We start from the raw sequence: 9,215 nt of genomic DNA on the forward strand, positions 1-9,215 counted from the left end.
CAAGCGTTACAGCATAAAGAAATAAAACTGGTTCTGTTTCTTTCTCAAAGAGGACATAGTGAGTCATATAACCTTTTGGCCAGTGAAGGATAGGCACAAGTAGGCGCTAACAGGAATACACACAAGCAGGGAGAAATCCACACACCAGAAGACTTCATGGAATCTGTAAGAATCTGTAATCTGTAATCTGTAAGAAAGGGTTATGTGTGTGCACATGTGTTCATGTGTTATGACAATAGAGTGTCACTACACAGAGACTGGATAAGATCAGTGAGCATCCTCATCACACCCCCCCCCCCAACCCATCCCATTTCCCATGGGTCTCTCACTGCAGGAGCACACCAGTTCCCACCCAAAAGGCTTCAGTTGCTAAATCTTGGAAGACACCGTCCTATCAGATATCAGTATAACTCAGTACTTAAATGAATAAACAAAATGAGCCAATTTATCATTTCAAGTCATCTGTATATAGCCGTATTTCACATAAGCCCTTTACAGAAACCCTGGCATAGTAATGGATCCTCCGGGGAATTTTCGGTGGCTAAAAGCCTCGCATGACAGAGGAAATCTCTTTAAAGTTGTAGAACCTTCACCTGAAGTTTAAGTGCCATCAGAGACTAAGCCAACTGAAAGTCAGTGGCCTGTGCTGGAGTAGAGTCTTGCGGAAATGCACTTGAAACTAGTCCAGAGTGCTTTGCTTTAGTATTGTGCTGTCCTCCACATGCCAAATATCCTGTCATTTACACAACCACTGAATTCCTCCAAGTGTCCCCATTTTCATCTCCTGTATGCACCATTAATATTTCATAAATTGCCTGTATGGGTATGGGGAAAGATGAGAGGTACACTGAACAGAGGAAAGTCAGCAGCTGCACTCATTACGGTAGTAGCTGGTTTATAGCAGACTCTCCCATGAGCTCCCAGCACATAAGCAGATAGCACAAACCAAGACCAGTTAAAACATGCTTCAGCTTCTTAATTGGTTCATTAGAAAAACTCATCTAATTATTATTGCTGATTCAACAACCATGGCACCTGGAACATTATGAAAAGTGTGCTGGGCTGATGTCTAATGGACACAAGATGAGGTCTTTTCACTCTGCATTTCCAGCCGTGTAGTGCAGCCGCTCTGGTGAAGATCTGCCTGTCCAGTCTAATACAAGTGATTAATCACTGCTCCTGTCGTCCACCTTCCAGACTTACAGAACCACAATAAAGCAGGCAATGGCCCATGGAAGTGTTGTAATATCACTTTAATGGAGAGTGCACAGAATGTTTAAATATCATTCCTGTTTTCATTGTCCCACAGAAATGAACACTAAAGTTCAGGAATTTCCCATGAATTCAAAGAGCGTAATAAGGACAATACCAAGATTTCATTCCAATAATAACCACTGCACTGAGGATTCCACTGGAGTTGGTGAAGCTGAACATGGGCTCCTTTATGACATTTATGTCTTTTCCCCTCTATTCTGGTCTGCTAGCGTCATGTCACTGTAAGAATGTTGCTTTACATGCTGATATTTTTTAGATCAGATTCAAGATATGAGAAATTCTGTATATGGGGAAAAAGCACTAAAAAGTGATAGTTGCTTATCATTATACAAAATGTTATCATTCTTTTAAGATTTTGAACAGTCTGCCACAGGGACAAAATGAATATTCGCAGTTGGGCTGAAAGAGCAGAGAGACCTGTGTTAATTGAATGCACAAGGCAGTTGCTGGTGAGTGTAGTAGAAAGTGTTTGGCACAGGTTTGTGCTTTCACAGAGATGGATTAGATCAGAGAGTTGAGGAGAAAAGGGCAGCTGTGTGTTTTGCAGTGAGCAGAGAGGTTTAGAAGTTTCTGTTAGATGCAGTATTGATGGTGTGCCCCTCTGACTGGTTTTCAAACACCTACTACATGCCAGGGGTTTTCTCAAAACTGTATGTAGAAGAGACGATGGTGGTTTGCTCAAACATGTCTGATCCACTGTCAGACTTCAAACCCGGTATCTTCCAACCTCGGCTTTAAATAGCAGGAATGAAAATTAAAAGCTTGGTTCATTTAAGATTAGAAGAAGAAGAAGAAGAAGAAGAAGAAAAAGAAGAAGAAGAAGAGGCGGAAAAAGAAAGCATGTCTGTATCTGCAAAGTAAAAACCTTTCTCACTATTCAAAATTGGCTTGATACGCTGGCACAGCAAATCCGCTGTTCCATTAACCTCAGCCACCAGCTGTCTAGGCTGCTGTGGTGCAGATTCATTTCTCAGGTTCATTTGGCTTCAGTGAGTTAATGAGAATGTAACCATATCATTTCTGATGTGTGATGCTGCCATCTAGAGTTTCAGAGAGGTTAAAAACAAGACATTTTAAGATACAGAACTATTCATGTGATGTGTCTGTCTCTGCTTCTGCCCGCAAATTGTACAGCTTCCATTCAATGGAAGTTTTCAATGTCTAAAATGTGAATTAATATGTGAGAGTGCTGCTGTAGGAGATCACAGAATTAAAAAAAACCCCACAAGTGTCTTTGAACCTCTCACTGATGACCTGCTTGCTGGATTTCACTCCTCTCTCCAGTGTTGAAATGATATAAATGTGAAATGATGTGTACGTACTTTTATACATAAACATTTTTCTATGGATTTTTTTTAAACAGATGAGGATATTTATATGTGTGTGCATACGTGGGCATTCATTCATTCATTCATTCACTCATTCATTTTCTAATCTGCTTGTCCTGTTTAGGGTTTCATCAGGCGAAAGGCGGGGAAACACCCTGGACAGGTTGCCAGTCCATCGCAGATATGTGTGCATTCTATATATATATACACACACACACATACACACATATATATGTATGTATTTATGTATACATGTATGTATATATTAATATACTTACATACGTATATACATACACATGCGCACACACACAAGTAGCAACTCATATACAGACGGTATACCTTGTTTTCAACTTAAATGCACAAATATCTTCCACAGTCATTCATCATATACATTATTATGTAAGTTATTACTGACCATATTGGAAGTAAAAGCAAACACAGCATGTGCGCCTGGTCAATGTCTTTTTTCCGGGTGATTTCAGGCACATCTCGGAGTGTCTATTCATTCCTCCATTTCACCACATGAGGTCAGTGTATTCTGTGCTCATGTTAGCAGAGGCCTTGATAGCAGGAAGATATTGCTGAGTAAAGGTGACATACAGAAAGAGGGCATACAGAGGTCACATATTCACATGTCTGGTTACAGCATCTAGAATGCATGGGAAACATAATGCCTTATGGACCTAATTTTAACAATGTCTGACACTTTTTTTTCAGGGACAGCACGTCTTTACTTTACATGGACAAGACAATGTTGCCTCTATTTCATTAAATTTGCACCACCTAAAAAGGCTTTTAAAAAATCTACCGTCATTATGGTCATTTTGTCAGTGACCCAGTCTGAGGATGAATGCCATTATATATATGAACTAAGTTAAGATTGAAATTCATTTACCCATAGACTCAGCCCTCTCAACGTGAGAGGAGATTTATGGGCATTTTCATTACACAGTAAACCAGACCCTCCTCCCAGTGATCTAACCATACAGCTCGACTGCTCTCTCTCTCTCTCCCTCTCTCTCAGACAGAAGAGAAACAGAGCAAGATACACACGTGCTCACAGACAGATAGAGAGACAGAGAGAGGGGGAGAGAGAGAGAGAGAGAGAGAGAGAGAAGAGGGAAAGAGAGAGAGAAGAGAGAAAGAGGAATCTTAAATCCCTTCTGGACTACCTACACTTGTTTGGACTAAATCTTACCAAAGAGACACAATGCAGCTGGAGGAGTTTGGACTGAATAAGCAGGGAGGAGAATTGGCCAAGTATGGAAAAATGTCTCCAGATTCCACAAAACCTTTGTCACACTCTATTGAGGAAATACTGAAGAAACCCTCTTGTTTGTCTGAGAACGCAAAACGTAAAACTGAAGGTTTTTCTGGATGTACAGAAATGAAGCTGCATGAAGACGCCCCCAAACTCAACAAATACACAGGTTCATATTTGTTTATATTTGTACAACTTGTTATGATGTGTACCCTGGCAAGACTTCAGATTACTGAGAGCTGAGCAGTTGAAAGCAATTTTTCTTTATTTTTTTAGAATTCATAAATGATTTCTTTTTTTAACCTTTTCTGAATTATCCCCAAAAAACAGAAAAAGGTTTCCGCATGTATCGGTCTACATGTGTGATTATTCAGAACTTGTAAAAAAAAAATCATTTGTACAACAAAAGTAAGAGAAAAAGTAAAAAGTAAAAAAAAAAAAAGTGTGTAGAGGATGGTAGGATGATTCTCTTACCGTAGCTTTTTAAAAAGAGAATATCCGTGTGTGTTTACAGTACGCAGGCCTGGTCATCGGCGAGTGCGTACCACTTTCACAGTGGCCCAGCTGGAAGAGTTGGAGAGGGTGTTTCAGGAAACGCACTACCCCGATGTCCACACTCGAGACCAGCTAGCTAATCAAACACAGCTCTCAGAGGGAAGAGTGCAGGTAACTACAGGCTGACACAAGAAATATACTCACTTTTTCCATGTACTTATTTACTGCACACTTATTAATCTCAAATTTGTTTAAGCAAGATAACAACACCGGTATCTCTGACACAACATAATGCAATTGCAGCGCTTACCTACACTCATTATACTACTTAACTAAACTGAACTATACAGTTCAATTTCACACCTTTATACAGCATATCATCTATACAACACTCCCTCTCACATTTACAAACCTTGGCCTCATTAATGCACTGTTTTACTCCACATGGCCTCTATGAAAGCTGACAGCCTCATCAGATACAGCTCTGTAACATGTGCAATTACTGTTCTGTCAAATATGTAACATCTGAAAATAAATATGCATCGAATGTCTCAGATGAAGCTGGTTCTCCAAACAGCCGTATCTTTAAACTAATCATTCATGTTGCTCTCAGATCTGGTTTCAGAATCGCAGAGCTAAATGGAGAAGGAACGAGGCACAGAGTGGACTGAGAGCGGCGGGGCCTGAGTGGACCAAGACTCTACAGGTCCTGAATGACAAAGAGCATTCTCAATGTCTCAGCTCTCCCATAACCCCAACACTCTTTCATATCCAGGTAAAACACTGCTTTATTTTTTTACGATCGCATGGCCTCACCCTTCGGAATGGCTCTAATCACATTACTATTCCTTTGTCAATGCTGGAAAACGAAGAAAATTAAATTTGTTACACTTTGCTGACAACAAAATGGGTCTTTTCACCAGATACATTAACTACAAGCTGGTGGTTATGAATCTTAACAACAGTCATGAAACTATCTGTAGTCTTGGTCAAATTAGTTTTATTGATGCCATTTTGTCATTTGTCTACCCATCTTGTCTATCTGGTTAGAGTAGAGTGTAATTCTCTCCTCTGTCTCCCCACTATTCCAGCGTCACCCTCCTCATCACAAATTCCGACTGTCCGAGTCAAACTGCTTGCCCATTGGTGGTTACCAGCATGCTACACCGCGGTTCCACCCGTACTTCTTGACACACCCCCTTTTCCAGTCATCACACCAAAACTGGCTACCCCTCACACACCTAGTCCATGGACACAATAGCTGACAGATGAAAAACACAGGATAAAAATGATTGCCTCAATGCATTCTGCCTTATCTAATGTTCACTTATGCAATCCCAGCCAAATGGAAGACAACCCTATCTTCTTTTATTGTGCAATACAACTTTACCCAATTGGAATTTCTTCAAAAACATATGAATTTTGTCATGTTTGGTTATGTACATAGTAAGAATCAATATAAATGGATTTATATATGTTTATTTTTATATACAATAATTATAGCAGTTTTAAAATAAAATACTATGTTCAATACAAAATACTTTGTTGTTTGTTGAAGAGAATTGATTTTATTTCACAAAGACTGATCCATTAATGAACATGTTAAACTGTTTTGTTCAAGGGCTGTTGTGTCAGAGCAATAACAGATAACAAAAAGAATGATGATTCAACCCATCACCACAGAGGAAGTTTAGTAGCTGATAGGAAAATGGAGAGAGGGTAAACCTCAATGTAGACAAGTTCCTACTCAGGTTCATCCAGAGGCCATATGTGTGTGCGTGCGTGCGTGCGTGTGTGTGTGTGTGTGTGCGTGCGTGTGTGTGTGTGTGTGTGTGTGTGTGCGTGCGTGTGTGTGTGCGTGTGTGTGTGTGTGTGTGTGTGTGTGTGTGTACATGAGAAAAGAGACAGACTTTGTTCCAAGAATTGTTGAATTGCTCTACAGGAGCCACAGGTTGTTTACAGCACTGTAAATCAGAGTTCTGACAGCAATCTTGACACCACTATAATTCAGTTGCATGGTACAGAAAACATCTTTGGGAGAATGTGTGCGTAGGGGTGTGGGTTTGGGTGAAGTTTGGGGTGGAACAACCGAGAAAAAATAAAACAGAGAAGTGCACTGTACAGTAAGTTAAGTGAGTTTGAATGAAATGATTGCTCATTTCCAAAGTTCTACAGCTCAACATTATCTTTAAAATGATCATGCCCTATTATTATACCCTTAGGAGATAGGAGTAATTGTTGATGCTATAAATGGTGTGTTTTGTTGAGATGTCTAATTATTGCTCATTTGGTTTATTGGCTGTGCAGTGATAAGGTCCAGGTTTATCTTAATTTGACAGAGGTTAGTGGAAGGTCAGGACACACGCAGGGAGCTAGGAAGACACTGCAGCTATTCTAGAACTTCAACTGAAATAATTTTCAGATAACAAATCGTTCTTGGTAAGCTTACATCAGCAAAGGTGTATTTTTACATGAAAAAAAGCTGGGAGTTGGATGATGTGCAGTTTATTTCAAATTAGAGGTGAAAAAAGTAGCTGCAATCTCATATATAAGTAAATTTATATGTATGGCTTCAGGTTCTTTGTCTTAACTGAACATATTTAATCACCAAACACTTTCATTTCACAAAATCAGGAAACTAAAATGTTGAAAGTAAACACCCCCTGGGGTGGCACTGTGGTGTAGCACTTGACTAACCCATATGAGTGGACATGCCTGCATTATCCATCTCCTCACCTCAAACTCAGTTCACTGAAAATACTAATGGACAGTCACCTTCAGACAAACACACATTTGCATTTTAATTCGAAGCAAATTCCAGAATTGCGCAGCATTTTAGCCATAATTGACCTAAATCTTGTAAATGAAGGGTATCTTTCCAAAGTCATTCATTGTACAAGATAAATGATCTTTCTCTGAATAGTATAGCGACAGTTAAATTATGGGGGTGCAAAAAAAAGAGCAGATTTTAGAATATCTTCAGTTGGTGAAATTTAATGAGTACAACTTCATGCAGGAAAGAACAACGTTTCGTATGCAATAAAATAACCGGTATGATTTGAATGGGAAGACCATGTTTACTACTACTATATTCATCACTGACTCCTGACTTTATAATATGTAGTTTTGCAGAGGATTTTGTAAGTTCATTAAAACTGTCTGTAAATGAGCATGACAAAGCTCCCTCACATTTTATGTTAACCCCCTACTAAACAATTTCTCGGAATAATCTTTCCAGTCAGATACAGTTCTCAGCATTTTCGTTACATCAGCTTCTGACATGTTTGTTCAGATAAAGTGTAGAGCGACATTAAGAATTCACAGAATCTGTTTAATCACTAGGTCATGAAAAGGTCTCTGTTCTACGTGTCTGTTCTACCACTACTGTTTATCACTACGTCTTGTCCCCTTACTCTGATAACAGTCAGTCGAAGGGGCTGAAGATCCTCTAGGATTAGCTTGGGCACACTTATCTCACAAGTTCCCCCAGTCTGTCTTTGAGGATCATTCCTTTATCTAACACTAATATTGCTGAAGCTCAGTACAAAATTACCACATCTTACAGTCATCATTTTTAGACTTTGTGTTTGCTACGAATTGGAACAGATTGAAGTGAGGTGATATCGAGGTTCCCTTGTCCTTCTCACAGGCATGTTTTGGTTTTTACAGCTGTACACTTGCCTTGACACGATTACTCTAACAACTGCTAAACTTTTCACCTTGGCCTTATCTGGCTTAACAGCCATGCTGTAATGAAGTGAACTCTGTTATCTTGCGCTTATCAGCACACCCTTCTGACAATGACTGTGGAATTCAGAGGATTTAATTGGCCATAGTATGGTGAGGCACTTTATGAACTGATGTTCACAGAAATTAAATTTTACAGCATTTTGGTCAGTCTCTTTAATCTTCACCTTGTATCTCTGCTTGTCACCCATATATAGGATCAATAATAAAGCTGTGCCCTGTTTAAAAACAAATCATCGTCAGTATAGAGCACAGAAAATACTCTTACTTCAGTGAAATGTTTTTTGCATTTAAATGAATTCAGAACAATGAGAAAAGAAGATTTATTTTGTGAAACAAATGCTACCCTCTTGTGGTTTCTCATAAAGTTACATTGAATTGACTGTAAATAAAAAATCCAACATTTAAACATTTTTACTTTTGAAAAATGTATTTTATTTTATATTTTTTATGGATGATTATCGCTTTTATGAATTTAAATGCGTGTTAAATTCATTTTCACTATGAAAATTAATGACTTTCTGTACGTGTCTGTGGGTTGTTTGTAGTGCTGTTAGGCACAGGGGGCGCTCTCTCACAATATTTCACAACATTATAACTGTCTCCATGGTGAGGGGTTGGTTTGTGAGGGTTGAAAAATAATTGATTAAAAAAAATCCCTTCGTATTCTCATTTACTTGCCATAAAGATATATAATGAGTTTTGTGAAACACTGGAAAAAATTTCAACTCCGTCTATCTAACGGTTTTACTTTATAAGCAATTTTCAAAACAGTCTGGAAAACAGTACAGAAACTTGGCACCAAAAAGGATATTGATCTTAATGTATATTGATCTTAATCAATTTATACGCAGGAGCACAGGATGATCAAATAACTTAAGAATGTTAATTTTATCTTTTTTTTATTATTTGATTTTCAGACATTATGTTGATATGCAAGACATTATGTTCTAAACTTGAAGAAACTGTAAGATTTACTTGTAGTATTTTAAGACTGCTTGTTATGTGAACTTCCTGAAAGTCGCACCAGCAATCTACTGGATTTGCTGAAATAATGGATTTGCCAGGGGGTGTAAGTATCAAAGGCCATCTTTGATTTATTCTGCTAT

This window comes from Chanos chanos, chromosome 1 (genome assembly GCF_902362185.1).
Source record: "Chanos chanos chromosome 1, fChaCha1.1, whole genome shotgun sequence".
NCBI lineage: Eukaryota > Metazoa > Chordata > Actinopteri > Gonorynchiformes > Chanidae > Chanos > Chanos chanos.